Genomic DNA, 17,954 nt, shown 5'->3' with positions numbered 1-17,954 from the left:
CACTAACCCGAGAAAATACTGGAATCGTTATTGGACTATGAGGCATTTTTCTAATTATTCGCCTTCTAATATTATAATTAAATTGTAAAGTTATTACTTAAAACTAAATACTTTTCATAATTTCAGCTTTACTATAACTTTTCCGTTTCTCTCCAAAATGTAAATGAGTATATCTAGTATTTAAACTGAGGTTTTTGAGTCATAAGACAGAGCGTGTTGTGTGCACGCTACATTTAGTGTGCGTAACGCAAAGCTGAATAATTATATCTTACTAGATATGGTAAATTATATCTTACTAGATATGGTAAATTATATCTTACTAGATATGGTAAATTATATCTTACTAGATATGGTAGGAACTACTTTTAGTTCCTACCATTTCTAGTAAGATATAATTATTCAGCTTTGCATTATGCCCCCGGCGATATTTAAATTTGATTGAGTTATTGTACCAGCTTAGAGCAGATTTAAATTGAGTAGTCTTTGACTAATAAATAACGTCTTAACTTGAAATTGACTGTTCCTTTAGTTGCACCACCACGAGCTGTCGCTAATTTTGTTAGAAAATGCACAAGAAAATGCATTTATAGTCCAAGTTTTATTTAATAAAAACAGTTATTAAAACAAACTTCATGGCTTCGTGGCTTTTTCATGGATTCTAGTTACTTTATTTTGTAGAGTCATTAGGATTTTTTCTTTACGTTGGAGACGTGAAAAATGTGCAATGCCCTCGGCAGGACTCGAGGACTTCTCGAATACGCGCCGAATGTGCTACCGTTACACCACGAAGGCATGCGGGAAGGAAGGATAAAATACAACAAACAAAACAAAATCTTTAATTCTTAGCTTAAGGGGGCTCATACACCTTAAACCCCTTATGATGTTCGAATATGTAACTATTGCAAGAATTGAGATATTTTATTTATTTAAAAATGAATTATTTCCAACTTTTTACAACTGACTACATAATATAGCTGCTTTAAAAACAAGTAACCAGAAAATTTGTGTTGCCACAAATATTTTTGTAATTTAATCCGCTTTGTGACAAAATGTTTCGTCATGTTTCCACGTTGCGCGCATGATATTTTAAAAATGGCTAATGGTACATACTTGAAATTTGATTGAATTCTTTATATGGGCACTATTTTCTACCTGAACCAAAAATCTGATGAACACTTTAATATTAAAAAATTTTATGCACGAAAACATTACAGATTCTTTTAAATAAAATACATTTTTTAAACTCAACTCCAAATAAAATTTAAATTTAAAATGAAGTTCTTAGAATTTTTAGTTCACAGTAGTTTTCAAATGTTACAAAAGCTCTACATTAAATATAGAATTAAATTATGCAACAGAATATTTTAAACTGTACGCGCAAGGTGGGAAACATGACGAAAAATTTTGCCACAAAGCGTATTAAATTATAAAAATATTTGTGGCAACACAAACTTTCTCATTACTATTGCAGAAAGCAGCTATATTATGTAGTCAGCTGTAAAAGGTTGGAAGTAATTGCTTTTAAAATAAATAAGTTATCCCAATTCTTGCAACAGTCCCATATTCGAAGATTTTATGGGATTTAAGGTGTATGAGTCCCCTTAATTGAAAAAAGAATTGAAATGAAAACCTGTTTGCTTTATGTTTTTAATTTTCCTCAACGTTTGAAAATACATTTTGCAAAAACTGGATTTGACTATTTAGTTAAGGGGACTCATACACCTTAAAACCCATAAGATCTTCGAATATGTGACTGTTGCAAAAATTGGGATAACTTATTTATTTTAAAAGCAATTACTTCCAAATTTTTACAGCTGACTACATAATATAGCTGCTTTCTGAAATAGTAATTCGAAAGTTTGTGTTGCCCCAAATATTTTTATAATTTAATCCGCTTTGTGACAAAATGTTTCATTAAATTTCTACCTTGCGCGCACAGTTTAAAACATTCTGCTGCATAATTTAATTTCATATTTAATATATAGCTTTTATAACATTTGGAAACTACTGTGAACCTAAAATTCTAAGAATTTCATGTTAATTTTTTATTTTATTTGGAGTTAAATTTATAAAATGTATTTTATTAAAAAAATCTGTAATGTTTTCGTGAATAATGTTTTTGAATACTACAATATTGATCAAAATTTTGGTTCAGTTAGAAAATAATGCCCATATGAAGAATTCCATGAAATTTTAAGTATGTACCATTAGCCATTTTTAAAATATTATGCGCGCAAGGTGGAAACATGATGAAAACGTTTGTCACAAAGCGGATTAAATTACAAAAATATTTGTGGCAACACAAACTTTCTGGTTACTAGTTTCTAAAGCAGCTATATTATGTAATCAGCTGTAAAAAGTTGGAAGTAATTGCTTTTAAAATAAATAAATTATTCCAATTCTTGCAACAGTCACATATTCGAAGATCATAAGGGGTTTAAGGTGTATGAGCCCCCTTAAGCAAAGTATACGGAGGTCATCTGCCTAAAATCCATCCCATTCATGTCATAGAGCCCTTGGGGATAGAATCAGAGGGTCTCTTACCTCCTTTTCGTAATAAAACATCTCTCAAGATAATATTCGACTAGACATGTCTTAGGAGCTCTCAAGCCACAAAGACGTCACAAATGTCCTTGAATCATCCGGGATTCGAACCCGAACCTGAATGCAATGACACCGGAACCAATCAGTCTTCGCTAGCATTATATTATTCGAGGTAGTTATGCATTTTAACAAGAGTTTTCCTTTCTTCTATTAATTCCCCGTAACACATATTGTTTTATTGTACAGCAGTTGAGATTGCGAAATATTAATTTAACGAAATTAATTACTTTAATTTTAAAATGCGAGTTTATTTTGAAAAGTTGGCATTAATAAATTAACGTCCCACTTGCTGGAAGCTAGTTTATAAATTAATGCACTTGAATGAAATCTTACCATAATATTCATAATTAGTTCGTATAGTAATAACTCTTTAGAACTTTCATCTGTCATATTTGTACTCAGGTGTAATATCTCCTTGACGCTGCTTGCTTAGGGGTTACAAACAACAGCACACAAAGGTTAGGATATTCGGTCATATGTTTGCTCTGCAAGACCCATCGAAATTCAAATCCAGATGTCCTAATAAGTTATCACCTACCCTAGTCCTGGTAATTACTCAAGCTCTCACGTAAGCTCCGCAGCCCTTTCCCCCACAAATGGAAGGGAACCATTTATTTGCGAATTACCATAGAGCTCGGATATATCGAAACTGTTCGTTTCCTTTAAGCGGACGCCGCTCCAAACCATTAATAAAACGGAACAAAGGGTTAAAATGGCTGCCCTAATGACAGCCGACTTAGAGATCTTACCCTTTGTTGCCAAAATATATTGCGCCATTGGCTAATTTCGTGCCTGGTCTGTTAATACCTTTTAATCCTTTTTTAACCCTTGTATGGGCCGGCGTTAAAATTAATTTCGGGAAAAGGTGTTTCCGGATTCCCCTGCCTTGTATCAATCTTGTAGATTGAACACGAAAACTTGTTGAATATTTATGTTACCGTTTCTGTAATTGTTTGTTATCGTCTTTTATGTTTGTGCGAATGGCAATGAAGGGAAAACGCACGCGACAGACTGATGGATTGTCCTTTGGTGGTAAATTATGCTTTTGTTACCCAGGTGTTTGCTGATCTTCTCATCAGTCAAATCAGTGTATGGGTAATTTTTTATTGAGTTTAATCTTAGGAGAACTGGGTGATGAATAAGATACGATTTGAATTTTCTGAAAGTAAAGTTTTCAAAAACATGGAAGTTTCCTTAATTGTAAAGCTTTCTGTACAAAATTATCAGAGTAATTTGTTTAACCCTTTGCGGCACGATGTGCCCGGTCTGGGCAAACCTAAAGATTTCCTTCTGTACGCACAGAGAAACTGAATGATAAAGGATGTAAAAGTTACTATAGGTTACTCTGAACCTTCTTTATTTATAGTAGATGGTAGCTCAACACAAACCAGTCCATATATTTTAGAAATGTTTAGTTTTTTAAGACCCTCTTTTTTCAAAGAAATCTTCCAGATTTTTTTAGGGTATAAAGGTAGTATATATTAGTATTTCTATGTTATTTTGTGGCTGTATGCTAATCTCATTATTCTATATTAGTTTTAAATTTTTATCTTGAAATCTTGCCTAAAATAGAACGGACGGCGAACCCGAGGTGTGCCCAGACCGGACACATCAAGACTCTAGGACAACTGAAAGACTGTATTTTTTGTTTCTCCGCATGCCATTGGTCAGTTCATTGACAACAGAAAGGTGGGTCCACATCTGTATTTCATTTCCTGTTTTTCTCTTTCTTCTTTTCTCTCTCTCTCTCTCCTTTTTTTTTGGGGGGGGAGGGGACGTTTCGTTATTAAGTAGCAAATTATTGGGGTGATTTTCTGAAGGTCAAGGGTAATTTTATCAGTTAGCTGTTTGGTTTTTCACAAGAGCAGTTCTCTTTTTCTCTTTCGCTTTCGTTCAAAGTTTCGCTAGCGCTACGTTTAGTAGTTTTGAGTTGTAGACGTTTATTTAATTTTATTTTAAAGTTTATAATTTCTAATTGTAGATATAATATTAATTTATATTTCTGATTTTTAATTATTTTACAAACGGATCGGAGAGGGCTGACCATTTCTGAAGCACTGAAAGTGCTACACGAATTGCTTTAGATAGTGAGTTTGATACGGATCCCAGTACATGTGCAAAACATGCAATATTGGGTTGTGCTTTTTCAAAGGTGGTGTCACTTTCTTCGAAAAGTACCACTATGAAAAAAATAGAATAAAGTGTAAATACGAAATGTAAATAATGTCGATATCATATACCCAAGTTACGTTTTTTTTCATTCATACGCATGTAATCATCACATAACCAAACAAGAGCATTTTAGTGGGGTGTAGAGTAGCAGGTCTCCCCGTGGCACACCCTAGGTAATGATAAATCTGCTACTGTATTCAGAATCTAGTGTTTTTTAATTGTAGGAAAAATCTCTTACGCTTTTACGCCTTTCCCAGCAATGCTCGTTTCAGCACTCTTTTCGAAGCTCTATTCAATTAGTGTGCCCGCTACGGGCACACCCACAGAATTAAAACGATAAGTACTATCTTCACAAAATTTTACTTGTGTACTTCTCTAGGCCTAATTAGACTGCCTACTTTTCTTTTTTTATCGAAATTCCAACTTTAAAAGGTAGCCTGCCGGAAAGGGTTAATGCAAAAGAACAGCTTCTTTTTGTAGAAGTCAAATTATTCAAACTGTTTGGTTCAGTTTCATTAGGCAAGGAAAAAATAAGGGATCTGTGAATTTTAATTAACAAGCAAGAACCAAGAAGTTATAGCGTAATTATTATTTAATTATTTTGAAGCACGAAACTAGAAAAATGCGCAATGTCCTCCCCGGGACTCGAACCTGGACCTCTCGAATACGAGCCGAGTGTGCTACCGTTACACCACAAAGGCATGCTGGAAGGTGTGAAAATACCTTATACACTTCCCTTTTAAAGGGCGACTGGGGATTAGGGGACCCAATCGCCAAATCCTGGTGATGACGAATTATCGTTCAATCCTTTTTAGTTCGGGGGGGGTCACTGTGCAGTCATTAGGTTATTTTGAAGCAGGAGACATGAAAAATGAGCAATGCCTTCGCCGGGACTCGAACCTGCATCTCTCGAATACGCTCCGAGTGTGCTACCTTTACACCACGAAGTTATGCTGGAAGAATGGAGAAAATAAGAAAAATTCATGTAAGACGTAACTGAAACTAATAATGCTTCAACAGGAAATATACGTAAGGTTAAAAGTACCAAACCGTCTATTAAATCATATCAGGTATAACATGAAAAGGCCAAAGCACCCAGTACTATCCTGCATTGGCAATCCTGCCATGAAAGCAAACACAAGCGCGATTTAGACCGAATTTTCATTGCTTTCATAATAGCATGATATTTACTCTTTTAATTTATTCTGTTCTTTTAGTCCAATTCTGTTTTATTTACTATTCTATTCTTCCATAAAGACGCACATGCTGTAGTCTGCATTGCTTACTCATTGCTTTGACATCTGTTGTAAATTTAGCTAAATAGTTATATCCTATACTTTTATAAGTTTCTACGCTTAAAATATCGTTTTATTAAATCTTAATAACATCCTATTGTGTCTGATTTTTCAATTTAAATGACAAAGTACATACTAATGTAAGCAGGAAATTTCCTGTTTCTTTTATTGGAAATAGTTAACGGATTCATAACTCCTTTAGCAAACTTGTGAATTACATGTTTGAACTTGTGAATAATAGCACGAGTATCTCTTTCCATCACTTCCGTTAGATGCAATCGATATGTCGTAGTAGGAGGTTCACAAAGCGTTGATCAAATATATTTTTAACTAATGAAGATGTCATTTTCTCTCAGATTTTTCTTTTAAGATTTAAAAACCCCTTTGGATGTGAATGCGTTTCTCAATACACAGTACATAATTAGTGAAGATCTTTTTAAAGAAGGCTGGGTGAAAGTTTAAACTGAACTACATGCTTGTCAGCCGAGAATTTCAGACAAGAAGGCAAGCTAATTTTTCTTTTATGCACTGATTCTGGTCGATGGAAGAATCGCAGCTTGAGAGAACTTTTAAAATATGTATTGCTATGCAAAAACCTGAATTAAAAACAAACAAAGTAAAGTAACCATTTGAAATGAAGTAAAATATCATTAGTCAAAGTGAAATGTAATGCTCTGTTGAAGAGGTGCAAAAGAATAGTCCGGCACTACTCCTTTTAGACTTTGTGTAACAACGCTTGGGTTCCACAGCAAGTTGTCGGTGATATTGTAAAGCACGGAGTACGTGCTTTTCCGTTCTTATTTTATGATAATAAAGGGTTATTTTCACGCTTCTTCTGTGCTGGTATTATTTCACGCCTGTGCGAGAAGTTGCTAGGTTCATTAGTAGGATAGTTTATGTGGCCAAAGAGAGTTAAATACTATAAAATGGGGTACAAAAATAAACATTTTCGACATGTTTTACTTTTCTATTTTCATAAACGCAAGAAAGCGGGTTAGGCTGACAAAGAGACATGTAAAATTTATGGTGCTGATTGGTGTAACACAGTGTCGGAATTGGTTTAAAAATTTTCGTTTTGGAGATTTTTTACTTGAAGACGACCAACGTCTTACCCGATCTTCTGAAGTTGAGGATGACAAAATTAAAGTCATAATTGAATCGAATCGTCACGTAAGTTGAAAATCGCATAAGATGTCTTGGACTCGTTTAGAAGCTCGATATTTGGGTTTGGCATGAATTGAAAAAAATTCGCTTGAAACAAAAAATTAATGTTTGGGGTACGCATTTCAAATGTAATGCAATGAACTGTTTTTTCAAACGCATTATCAACTGAGGATGAAAACTAGATCGTCTACAATAACATTAATCGGAAAGATCATGGTTCAAGCAAGACGAATCAACACAAATCATACCGAAAGCTAAGCTGCTGCTGTCAATTTGCTGCAATTACCAGTGTTGCGGATTTTGAGCTACTTCCAAGAAGCCAAATCATCAGCTCAGTTGTTTACTGCCAATAGATTATGAAACCGGAGGAAGCAATCAAAGAAAAAAAGGCCAGAATTTGCAAATCTCAAAATAATCGCATTGTACAATGCAATGCGAGGCCTCATACATCTTTAGCAACAAGGACGATATCACTAGAACTTGGATGGGAAGCCATACAAGTTCTAGTAATATCTCACATAATATCGCATCTCTCACGTATAGCCCTTACCCTTGCCCCATCGGACGTCAAATCACATTGCTTGAGTCTTTTTGCTGATAAAGACCAGAAGTCAGATGAGCGCGAAGTCATGAAGTGACCAGAATGATGGCAAAAGGTCATCGAACAGAACGTAAGATATTTGTTTGATTAAAGCTCATTTTTTGTATAAAAGAAATTGAGTTTTATTTCGCATTAAAAACCGAAATTACTTTTTTGCCAACCCGATAAATTCTAGGGAGCCCCAAATCTTTATTGCATGCATATTGGTACTTCTTCCACGTTAGATTAGGTTGAATGATTACGGCAAAGCAACTCGAGGGGAATTTGCCTGCAGGACGTTTTAACTACCTCGTTTTCTACAGGTGAAGGGAGGAGGGGATACCTGATGTCTAACAGGGATAAACAGGTACTTATTCCACGTCTACCACTATCTAGAAGTACCTCCACCTCCCGTGTGGTCTCTAAGGACGAGAACATAGTAACAACGTATTCATACATAAGAGTATGAAGGTGCCAAAGGTTCTGTTCTTAAACAACAATTTTCGTGTTTACAGAGTAATGTTCAGTATTTCACGCCTGACAATACGATGTATATGCAATGCATATAATACGTAACATAAATTCCACATTAGAATGGGAGAAACTACGAAAGCCCCCATGCAACTAGCCAGCGCTCAGCTGTGTTTTTTCTTTTTACACAGAAACGATGCAAAGAATTTGGTATGAACATACATATTATTATATTTAACCTCTATTTACTAATTTTCGGGATATTAAAAACGTTTTGTAGATTTTAATATAATTCTGACTAAATCTTTAAATGAATTAATTTGTTCTTTCAGCTCTTTCATTTCTAAACATTGTCACATCTCGTTCGTGTATAGGAATAAGCATAAAAATGGAAACTTGTAAGAGATACAGAATCGAATATTTCGGAGGATTATTCTTGCTTTTAAATACCTAAAAACATATATCTCACGTCTTGCAGCCACTGAATGGTCCATGCATCATGATTTTAAAAGTAATTTGATCCGATTATAGACTGCGGATTTGCCTATCAATTATACACTCATGTCCATAAAATAAGGATAATGCAAATTCAGGCAAAGGAAAAGTTAGAAGCAAAACAAATTTGACTTATTTGTAAAGCTTATTTATTAAACAAAAGGTAAAGAGCAAAAAAAGTTGCTATATGTTTGATATTACTAAAAAAATTAGCGATTTGTTCTCCCTGGAGCAAATTACAAAAAAAAAAACCTATTTACAAAAAACCAATATTACATGGTTGGTATGATTGTTAATACATTGTATGTCTCCCAGAAGATGCAATACAGTCCCTACAACGCCTAGGCATGCTGAGTATCAAATTATCGATCTGATCTTGAGGAATATTACAGCACTCAAAAAGCAATGCTCTCCGAAGTTCCGGTAGACATGTAGGGGGAGGTTGACGGGCTGCAACTCGTCGGCCAAGTATGTCCCACACTTGCTCTACTGGATTCAAGTTCGGTGAGAATGCTGGCCAGTCTATACGGGTGATATCCTTCGATTGAAGGCATTCGCTTACGATGTTTGCACGGTGAGGACGTTGTCATCCATAAACACAAATTGTGCGCCCATGGCCCCCCGAAACAAACGTACATGTTGTTCCAGAATGACGTCCCTATAGATTTGGCTTGTCATGGTTCCAATTTGAAGATTCAGGCCAGTTCTGGAACCCATAATAATTCCACCTCAAACGAGCACTCCTGCACCACCGTAACGGTGTCGTTCAATGATGTTTTTTTGGTGGTAACGGGTACCTGGAGCTCTCCATATAAAAGTCCGGCGAGAATCAGACTGCAAGCTAAACCTGGACTCGTCGGAAAACATCACACAAGCCCACTGTTGCGGTGTCCACAATGCATGCTCTCTACTCCAGGCTAACCGCAGGCGACAATGAGTTGCAGTAAGTGGAACGCATTTGAAAGGTCTACGAGCATATAGACCAATCTGCCCTAAGCGTCTGTACACGGTCTGCCTTGAAATTGTCGTACCAATGGCTGAAGAGAGCTGACGAGACAGGTCTGAGGCTGTGCTCCGCCTGTTTCTTTTGGCAATAACTGCCAAATACCGGTCCTCTTCTTCTTGAAGATGTGTGTAGTGATTTTACAGGAGATATATTTATTTTAGAGTTCGATTTACGCGTGACTCTGAATTATCCTTAATTTATGGACATGAGTGTATTTTGCATGAACGTCTAAGTATTAGCTAAAAAGCTGCAGGGAAACCCCTCTATTGTAAGGAGCCTTGCTAATACGTGTATATAATTAGTGGTAGTCAATGTCATCTTAAATAATTACGACTTTGTAAATTGCAAGTTGCTTTGTAAGGAATAAAAAGCATTCCTTTCAGTACAAGTGCTAGCACATCAAGCAGTCTCATAGAAATCCATGTGTTCAGTTTGTAAGGATTTATTTATTTTAACTAAGCAGTTATTTTATGTTCTGTATCTTTACCGTCATTCTCCTTTTCCATTTTCTTACCAGAATGCTAATTTTTTATGGTGCTTTACACATATTCAGATGAGGTAGAAGGGGAGGTATTTAAAGGAAGGCTGTTTAGTCAGATCGTGTTCCACCTGCTGAAGGCCACGTTACTAACTGAAATTCTAAGATAGCAGTCTGTCTTCGGCGTTGCTTTACTCTTGCCAATACAGCTTGTAACGCCGAATAGGTTTGAGCCGTTAAACAACGTGCGCATTATCATTTTCGTGTAGCGTTTGGCTAACTTATATTTAATTTGAATTCATTACTTTTGTGTTACGCCATAAATTCTGGCTAGTTTTGTATGCACAAGACGTGCCTTCTGTTTTATTGCATTCTTAATAAAAGAGAACCTTCTTATGTTTACTTTTTACCATATTTCTTACCTTAAATGACCCTTGGATTCCAATTTAAGTTTACTTCTTTCCTTGCCTACGTACTTACCTTCCTTTACACCCTTCTGATGTTCTCTTTTCTCAGTGGACATAGCGATAACTCGCTTAGATCCATATAGAGTTTTAGTTTAATGTATGAAGAAGGTGAGACAAGTTTCGAGTTCTTTTTCTTCACGGGGTTCTTGATTCTCGAACACTTCTTGGCTTGCCACAGTAATTTTTACATTCAAAGAATGATTAAAATGTTTAACTTTCATTTATTTTGTATTTGCTTATTGTATAGTGTAATTTAAGTCTTCTTAAGGATATCTCATTGCGAAATGTTGGTTAGTTTTTATAATGCAAACCTTATCATGTTCGAACTCTTGTTACGTGTGGTAACTTTGAAATTACCCTCAAATCATTGAAAGTTGCTTTTGTATTTAAGGATACTTGCTGCCAGCTATAAAATACCTGCTCTATTTCGCAAATTAGTTAGCTTAAATATACAATTTCATAAACTAAAACTCAAAAATCTAAGATTATTATTATTTAGTTGGAAGAGATGGGACAAGTAACCTGTACGTAAGGCATATTAAAAAATTGATGAAGCAAAAGTTGAATAAAGCCCAAGCTAAAACTCACTTACCAAATAGCGAAATCTTTTGTTAAAGATCTTGCCCAGCAGACAAAATTTAATTTTGATGCAAGCCTTTAACCAAGCAAAGAAGAAATTGAAGGTACTATAACTTCTTAAGGGAAATGTAGAAAAATATTTTTTATCTAGAGATGCGCTTTAAGCAGACTTTTCGACGTAAGTTTCATTGAGTTTACTATCATTTTGATGTCTGTACTCTTACATTTGTTCATGAGGTTAAAGTTACAGTATTGTTCATTTTGCTTTGAAAAAGTAGTAAAAGCTTACTTTCGACCCATTATATAACAGCAAATATCGTTGAACGAGATTCGTTTCCAAAGTCCTCCAACTCAATTTGAACCTTTGGGAATCAAATGAGCCTTTTTCTCACAAACTAAAAGTTTATTTCTGATACTTGTTGAGTAGCCGCTCTTGATGTGAAAATTCTGTATTTCTCTGAATTTCAATAAACTGAATTTTTCCGAAGTGTTTCGTAAACAAAATTAATCCCTGATTAAAATCAAAAGCTATAAAATAACTTTAGTATATTTCGCAATAAATAACTCTTACAGGAATTCCTTGTTCTTTTTTGGACTAATACATTTTTCTCGAATATTTTATCTTTATGTTTATAAAAGCAAATTTTTCATGAAAAGTTCTAGAATTTGAACATGGCATTAATTAATAAAATTTCGATTACTCGACTAGATTGGAATGGATTATTTAGGTCAGTGTAAAGCATAAGGGGGTCATTTACCTAAGGGAAGGGATGTTCTCATGGATGCTTTTTTAAAGAAACTTGCCTCGTGTTCGCGTGACACATGCGGAAAACCATGAAAATCCCCATGCAATCAGCTGATTGACCAGGATTTGTATCTGGAAGAGCAATTCGTGGATTTACTTCTGTGCCGATGCTAGATTCGCTATCGACATTGTCGAAATCATTGATAAGTGATCCTTAGTCATTTTTTATTAATTGAAACGTGTTTCAGCTATTGCAGTTCCTGATTCCCAAAGCTCGTTATTTATGCTTTGATTCGGTCAAAAATGATATGAAAGTTTTTAAGTAGCTGTTACTTATTCATTGGTCGGTATTGTGATTTCCTGCATTTATAAGCGTTGTGTTTGTGTCTGACTACATATAGGAACTTGGAAATGTAAAGAAAAACATTTCATAGTTTTATAATACAAGGCGAAAATATTTGGTGGCAACAACTTGAAAATTGATTCAACGGTTTTAGTGATTTGACGAAAAATGCCGTTTCAAGACTAATAGCGCCTTTGGGTTAACGCCCTTTGGCTTAAAAAAAAAGAAACTTGCAGTTTTGAATCGATAAACTCAATAATGCTTGTTTCAACCTCAGGGTGTCTTAAAAAGCGTTTCTGGCGTATGATGATAAAATGATCCAAAGAATAACTAATATGAAGATTACATTGCATTTATTAATTTAAATCTGAAAGCTTTCAGATTTTATACTTCACCAAAAGGGGCCTTTTTTTAACGTTTTGTGTGTTACTTTCAATTATTTAATATCATGTTCTTCGCACTTAAACCATAAAATTCAGTTCAACAGCAATATCGCAAATAATTTTAAAATGAGCATATCTTTAGGATTTCGGATACACAATCTCTCACGCTGGCGATAAATTTTTTTTTTTTTTTTCGTACAGTGTTGCATTGCTCGCTTTCAAATCGAAAAAATTCGTTAAATTTTTACAAAAATATGAAATAGGTAATAAAATAAATTCCAAATTTGGACTTCCAGATGCCCATATTCGGGTGAAAACAAATGTTATTCGAAACTGGATGCCTCTAAGTAGTGTTATTTTATCACAATGCGAGAAACACACGTACATTTATTCAGTTTCTTCATTATTTAATTTGTTTAAATATAATATAGGGATTTAATATTTGGTGGCAACAATTTGAAAAGTGAAATGACATTTATAGCAAATAAAAGCAAAATCCGAAACGAAATCTATAAACTCTGTCGGGTATCGAAAGACGTATGTTCGAAAGAAGTGCTAATATGAAGAAAACGAGTTTCGATTAAATTGCATTTATTGGCTTAAGGTACTATTTGTTTGCGTGGTTGGCCGCTTAAAATAATTTATAAAAAATATAATGAATTTTTATCAGTCAGCAAATGTAATTTCAAAGGTCCAGCTAGTAATTAATAATAACAGAAGTATTTATTGCTTTTTAATTTATTAGTATGCTAATTAATATCAGACAAACATCAGGCAAAGTAGAACAAATATTCTTAAGATCTGCGTTTGTTACTTTTAAATCACTTAATTTGTTAATGAAAATTTATTTAATTTCGTGCAAAATATGAAATAATGACGATTATGCTGATTTTAAATATGTTTAGTCCAAAGGGCTGTTAGCCCAAATGCTCTCGAAACGTACATATGTGTGTAAATGAAAAAACTCCCAAATGGGAGTAATATAAAATTTGAAAGCTTTCAGTTCTTTTCTTTTTTATTGTTTATGTATGGTTTGGTAAATATTTATTAAGTGAAATTTAAAATTTAGTTGAAAAATTGCGCTTTAAAAATTCCTTTTGTTACAAACGCTTTAGCGGATAGGTCATTCACCTGTTGTCGAAAAGAAAGTTAAATAAATTATCTTATAATAGAAGACAAAAAAGAGAGAACTTATAATAGAAGAGTAAACAAGAATTCTTCCTTGTACAGAAACTTTAAATACTGATTAATATCGTTTTATTTGTTTTTTGTTGTTTTCAGAATGGCAACAAAAAGATTATTCAATTTTTGTTGTTCTTGGAAAGGCGACAAAAGATTATTAATGATATTGTTCTAAAGAGTTGTTTACATTTTGCTAAAAACGAAATAAATATTAATTTTGATTTAAAACGTGGATTGACGTTATTTGATCGTTATTTGATGAAACGGAGTTGTAAAAATAAAGATTAATTTGGAGTCAGAGCCAATAGTATTGTAAATTGTTTAATTTGATCGAAATTGTTCGAATTGTTTAATTTGATCGTCACACAGTTTAAATGATTATTTATATTTAAATCCAAGTCATTTTGATATTATATTTCGATTATTTAAAACACCTGCTTGCTTAGCTACTTTAACAATTTCAGCTAATTTATTTTGCCGTAACACTCATTGTTCAGGTAGAAATTTCAGTTTCTTCAAGTTTCGTAATTTATTCCAGAACATTTTAGAACAGGTGCAGTAGCTTAATTAAATATTTGGGAAAAGTTCTTAGTGGGAAAATGTGCCGTCCATAAGTCTTAATCCTTCATCTATCACTTTGGTATCTCTTTCAAAGAAGAAATTTCGCTCTCAACTAGATGCAAATTTTCTTGCTTCATTAACCAAAAATTTACTTTACGGCCACTTTTAAAGATTCTTCAATTACTCAAGTGTCACAAAAATACATTAGTTTGAAAGCATTCGCAAACAAAACGAAACCAGAAAAAGAGACGATCAGGAAGTTGTTCTAAAGTGACACAGCAGCAATAGAAAGAAGAGGAAGAAAAAAAAAACTTTCTCTTAAAACAAATTCCTTCAACGCACCCCAATGCGGATAAACGAGAAAGAAGTGGGATAATTAAAATACTAGGATCATTATGCAAATTGCGAAAAGAAAGGGCAATAAAACCCTTCACCTAATCGTCTGCTCGACAAGGGGCATTTATCTCTTCCTCCTCTCCTCTTAGGAAAAGTGCAGAAACCGATGAATGCCGTCCTTCCCCATTGCTTCACTGTACAACAGAGGCAAGAGTACGGGATGACTCATTAGCAGAATGACCCTGTCGGTTGGCGAAAGAAAGCGAGCGGACTGTATAAATACACAGTTGGGACCGACATCGCTAAACAAAGGTATCAGTGCCACTCTGGCCATTATAACTAAGGGCCCAGGATCTGAGCATGCGTAATATAAGCAAAAGCAAACTGGCTTAAGATGAAAGTGCAAGTTCTTTTTTCGTAATGTCAATATATAAAATTAAGATATAAATCCCGATTAAAATCTTAATGCAGATACTGCATTTCCAAAGCATTTTGCATTCAGCAATATCGTAGGCAAATACAGTCGGAACAATGCTGAATGTAGTCATTTGTTGACAACAAAAATTGCTCAACATTTCTAGTTCTTTTACTGAAATAAAAAGCAAACACTCATGAATCTCTCCAATTTCAGATCAAACTGCATCAAGCATTCTTATGTGCATTTTATAGCAACTTTACTTGCGGAGTTGAAGATTTTCACAATTCTTTTTATCGCCATTTCTTTTCACCGGACGAATGTCGCATTGAAGATTCAATATACGTCACAAAGATCCAAATTTAACGATATTTATCTGTATGATGTTGATTTCACATTAAGTGTATCATCCAAGTGGGAAAACTAATGTAAAATTCTCTAACCTTGCAAAATATTACATACAAAATCTGATGTGAACACCATATGACTTACGGCCTATTAAATTATGCACATTGTTTGCGGCATTTCATGTAAGCTTATTTGCTGGAATTTAATTGGAGATATATTTTTCATTCAATTAATTCGGTTCTCACTTCACGGCAAGGCAGAAATACGTAAAATAATCAAAATGTCTTCATTAAAAATGGAAAAATAAAAAACACCAAATACAGTTAAAACAATCTGAAAAAAAAAATTAAAATTAAAATTAGAGTTTCTAGGCAAAACAAATTCGGCCAGCAGGCAAGAAGGCAGAATTTTCAGTGCACCAAACTGAAAGTTTACTTCTGGTCCCACATGGCAAAAAGATACTGAAGATGCAGAAATTGACTTAATTCACTATTCTGCTAAGTTTCAAATGTAAACAAATATGGTTGCACCATTAGGCTTTCCCGCACTTAAATAACTTTTAAATTGTTGATGATTCTACAACTATTGTATGCAAATTAACTTAAGGCCTAAAAACCGTAACCGGAACATAAAAATAACATAATTCAATCATTTTTTTTAAAATGGCACAGTTTACAAACATATAAGTATAAAAATCTGAGTTCACCGAGCCGACAAACTGAGTGGATATACATATACTATACTTTTAGTGAGACCGATTATAGCCGAAAAGGGAGGTGCACAACTGCGTGTTATAGCAGTCCTGCATATAAAATTTCAACGCTCTGAAGCTACTCGTTTTTGAGTTATGCGAGATACATACATACTTGTAGACGTCAATACGTATAGACGTCACGAAAAAAATCTCTTCTGAATACATTTTAAATCCATTTTACAATCCGTAGCTTTCAAAATGGATATTTTCGTTGAAATATGATACCCTAAATTTTTCGCGATTGCAGGACTTCCTTTACTTCCTACTAAAAAGTAAAAATAAAGAAAAAATACACAAATTCATAGCAGCACAAAATACAAAACATTTGCACAAATGGTATGACATAGATGGGACAAAAGAAATTCAAAAATTTACAAAAATGCAAAATTCAAAACAAATAAATTAAGTTCACAACACTGCAGAATAGATATTTACAACAAGTTATAGTTAGGAAAATATTTAAAACTGTTTGTATTAGAACAAATACTTAAAAATGCATTGAAATCTTAAATGAACTGTGCAATAATTTGTGCAGAGGAAATTCAAACTACGCTTTCGATTTTATATGTATTCAATTTATAACTTTATTGCATAAATCCATTACTATAAATTTACACTAAGTACATAAAATGTTTTTGTGTGTATTTCTAAAATATTCAGAAAGAGTCTCCATTACTCTTTTATTTTTGTTCACTAATGTCTAAAAAGACACGGGCTTCAACAATTTCATAAAAATTGTAAATCCCACAGCAAATCCTAAATATCTTTAGAACATTATTTATTTCAGACATTTATGATTTCGATTCGTAATCTAAAGCTTCTCACAGATTTTCTTTTGGATAAGAGGACCGAAATTCCCATTTCATTCTTATCGAATATATGTATTCAAGTTGAAAGTAAATCTTCATGTTCAAGATCTACAACATATTTAAAATATCACATATCACAAATAATGTTGTACACAAGTTTTAAAATACCAAACACTTCACCGCCAAAGTAATTTCGCTGTCGAACCGATATTGAAGTCATCGCAAAACTTGAGTCGTTCTTGAAACGAGATTGAATGCTTTTTGAAAACATTCTAAAAACATTTTGAAAAATATCTTAGAGTGAATTCAAAAGATGAATAGTGTGCCTTTACATCTGGTGATCCTATCGCACTTTTTTGACAGTGTACATAAACTGGTTGGGAGAATTTTTGTTTGCTTAAGGTCATAGAATAAATATTTGCACAAAAAAATACAGGACGCTACTTATTGACTTTTGAGCGTTATGTATTTCATATTTGAGAAAAGGAAACTGAATCTGTTAAATTCATATATATATATACCATGCGGGATTTATCAGTTCTTTAAAGTTTTACAGAGAAAGTTCTTTTGAAAAAAGATAATATACAAATGAATTTTTACTGACAACTTTGGCACAAAACTCAAGCACAAGTTCAAAGAAAACAAAAGAATGTTTAATAAACTGTGTGAGTAGCCCAGTTTGAGCATTCTTACAGTTTTAATATTAATTTTTTATTTTTTCCTGGAACATCCTCATCCTGCGTATTGTGTAATTATGTATCGTTTTT

Source organism: Stegodyphus dumicola, chromosome 10, assembly GCF_044657685.1.
Source record: "Stegodyphus dumicola isolate Sdum_Otavi_A_Nest chromosome 10, ASM4465768v1".
In the NCBI taxonomy this organism is placed as follows: domain Eukaryota; kingdom Metazoa; phylum Arthropoda; class Arachnida; order Araneae; family Eresidae; genus Stegodyphus; species Stegodyphus dumicola.
The sequence above is the reverse complement of the archived record's forward strand: the minus strand, read 5'-3'. Positions refer to the sequence as shown.